This window comes from Chrysochloris asiatica, unplaced genomic scaffold (assembly GCF_000296735.1).
Source record: "Chrysochloris asiatica unplaced genomic scaffold, ChrAsi1.0 scaffold00421, whole genome shotgun sequence".
NCBI lineage: Eukaryota > Metazoa > Chordata > Mammalia > Afrosoricida > Chrysochloridae > Chrysochloris > Chrysochloris asiatica.
The window spans coordinates 802104-805699 of NW_006408939.1; positions in this window are offsets into that span (position 1 = coordinate 802104).

The following is a 3596-nucleotide window of genomic DNA, read 5'->3' on the forward strand; positions in this document are numbered from 1 at the left end:
TGAACCAAAAGGTCTAAATTGTAAGGGTGACAGTTCAAACTCACCAGCCACTCCTTGGAAACCCTATCCAGGGTCACTAAGAGTCAGAATAGACTTGACAGTGCTTGGCAACAAAACAAACACCCAGAATGGAAAAACACTGGAGAATTGAATTCCATTGAATGATGAGCCTGAGATTTATTTTATTTATTTATACTAAGATCTATGGAGTCCCTGTGTGGCGCTGTGGGTTAATGCACCAGACTGCAAAGCCGTTTGATTGCAAGGTCAGCGGTTCAAGCTCACCAGCTACTCCTTGGAAACCCTATACAGGGTCACCATGGGTTGGAATCAGCTCGACAGCAATTAACAACAACAACAACAACAAGATCTGTAATTCTCAAGAGAGGATTGGAATACACATGCTAGCAAATGCTTAGCTTCTCTACCTAAAATGCTAGTAAACATGTCACTTTGGGAGACCAAATTAATATAAGTAAAGTCTTCTAAACTTCAGTTTGTATACAACAGGAATAAAGAGACTTGAGTTTTCTTAGGTAGTGACGCAAGAATTGTGGTTTTCTTATTGATTAATCTTCAACATATAAACAAGTGCTAAACAGGCTCAAACTTGTGTTTGCAAGTCATGATGTCATCTGTAGTTTGTTTTTCTGAATATGAAAATATGTCAATTATGGTAAGATGGAGGTATAACCAGATCATCACCTCTATCTTGTCCCACATATACAACAGGAAAACAACATAAAAATGGTGGTTAGCCTTGATAAACTCTGAACTGTGGAGCAGGGAACTGAAGGAAAACAAGAGTCATTGAGTTAATAAGGAATCACATATGGTAGGAAAATGACTTGTTCCAAAGTCTTTGCCCTTCCTCCAGGCATGCCAGTTGCTATAAACTGGGAAAGTAACCCTAGCAAAAAGGGCCTGCCTCCCTAACCACTATACCCCCTACTCATGTAAATAGACATGACTTTAAGATTTTCTAAAATCAACAAGTCAAACCTCCCTAGGGGTCTTTTCAGACTATGACAGCTCCTCTCTCACCCAATTACTGTTGGTTTCTAGGCTGTTTCAAATTGCTGAAGTGAAATCTACTCCAATGGTCAGCACTCTACCTGCCTCCCTATGAATCCTGTAGCTCAGACCTCTGAAATCAACAGGACAGACACCCAAGGGGGTCAGTTCAGGTCTGTATGCTCCAGCTGAGTACTATTAACTTAGGCCTCTGTATACTGTTGTTGTTGTTATGTGCCGTGGTGTCCATTAGAACTCATAGCAACCCTGTACAGGGTTTTCCGAGGCTGTAAATCTTTATAGGAGCAGAAAACATCAACTTTCTCCCACAAAACAGCTGGTAGATTTGAACTGCTGATCTTAAGGTTCACAGCCCGATTTGTAGCCACTACGCTACCAGTGCTTGGAAGCAAGTATTTTGAATGGAGATTATATATACTTTAGTACAATTGGGGTGGGGTTCTAATAGCAACAATGAAGACCTCCCTGGGTGTCTTTTCAGAGATCACCAACCCCTATCCCACCTGGTAACTGTGATTTGATTACTGATCTGATAAAAATTCTACCAAAGGTTTTCTGCAGTGGAGCCAGGAGAAGGATCGCCTAAGACTGCTAGGGTTTTGAGACCAGTAAGATGTATCTCTCAGAAGTCCTTCTAGGGAGCAATAGCGCCTCCAAATCTGGATATAGAGAAAATCTGGCCTGTGATTTTCTTAAATAATAGCTTAGAGATAAGTGTCCCCACAGAGAAAAGCTGGAAGTCTTGAGCAAAACTAGTGTATAATATTCAGGCCCCACAACGTACAAGGTACACTAGATGTAGATTTTTGTATAGAAAACGTGATTGAGAGGGAATAATAATTTGAGAGAGAGTGCTGCCCCTCCCCATTTCTCACCCTACCACCACCCCCATGGGCAGCTGACAATATTCAATAAATTGTCTGAGTATCAATATCCCCCTGAAGGACAGATTGATTATAGCAATTTATTTGGTGTATTTAAGAGACATTGGAAATTGAAAACAAATATCAGGAACTTTCAAATCCCAATTAAATCACACACAGAGCTATCTTAGAATAATAATTTTTAAAACGAGGAAAGCATTAAGCAAAGGCAAAAACTTCTACCTGCTTAAAAGATTTTTTGCAAAATGTAGTGCAAGCAAAAACACCAATTTTAGCACCTTCAAATTTCCCAATGCTCCTAGTGTGGCACTGCAAGGTAATGAACTAGACCTCAAGGTCAGTTGGAATGGCAAGGTTGATTGTTCAAAGTCACCTGGGAAACTCTATGCAGAGTATTTATTAGTCAGAATCGACTGGAGACACTTACCAACAGCCTATAAAAAATTACAAGAGTCACAAAGACAAGAATGATGATGGTCCATTCAAATGAACATAATGAAGTGAGTAAAATTGCATCTGTTGAATAACAACAACAACAACAAAAAAAAAACAGAACATGGAAAATATAATACAATGTTAAAACATAATTAAAAAGCAAATGGAAAACAAACAAGTATCTAAAAGACACAAGAAAATAAATCTATTAACAAAACAAGTGTTTAAAAAAAGAGAGAAATAATAACTCAAGGAATATTACATCTGAAAGGGAAAATAACTGAATGAACATTACAATGAAGTGATTTAATAACATCCAAGAAGTGGATTCAATGCACTAGAAGACAAGGTTAAATTACAGAGGCTTTAGAATAATAAAAATGGAGTCTGACAAATGCTGGAATTCCATAAGTCCATTAGGAACAGTATAATGGAGCTATGGAACAATAGCAAGACATCTAATATATGTACCATGGAATGTCAAGAAGGAGACGAAAGAGAAAAAGAAACAGAAAGTATATGTAAACAAATAACTTCAGAACATCTCTCCAATTTGAAGAATGACATGAATCTACAAATCCAAGCAACTCAAGATAATCCAAACAGGATTAATTCAAAGAGCAAAAGAATTCTGAAAAGAGAGGAGTGGAAACAATCACATCTAATTATGTCCAATAAGATTTAGTGCCAATTTCTCTGAAGAGATATTGGAGACTAAAAGACTATGGAATGGTACATTTAAATTGCTGAAATGAAAAACGACAAAATAGAAACAAATTGTCAACCACGTATATTATGCCTAAAAAGTGTCCTTTAAGAATAAGAGTGAAAGGAAAACTTTCTCAGACATACAGAAGCTGAGACAGTTCATATAGATTACACTGGCCCTATCAAAAATACTAATGTGAATCCTGCAAATGGCAGGGAAAAGACATGTGAAATTAATTCAAATTCATATATGAAAAGAAAAATCTGTAGTAAAGGTAATTGCAAGGACATTATAAGCATTAGCAATAAGATATTAATCTGTCACAATTATACTTGTTTTATCCCTTCATGCTTTTTAATGACAAATTCATAAAAAGCAAGGATAAAATTCTATTACAGGACACATGAAATATAAACATGTGATTAGGGGTGATAAGAGCAATAAGGAGAGCTAGGAGAGGAACAGGATAAGTATAGAATTGTCTGTTGTGGTTGTTGTTGTCAGGTGCCATGGAGTCGGAACCGACTCATAGC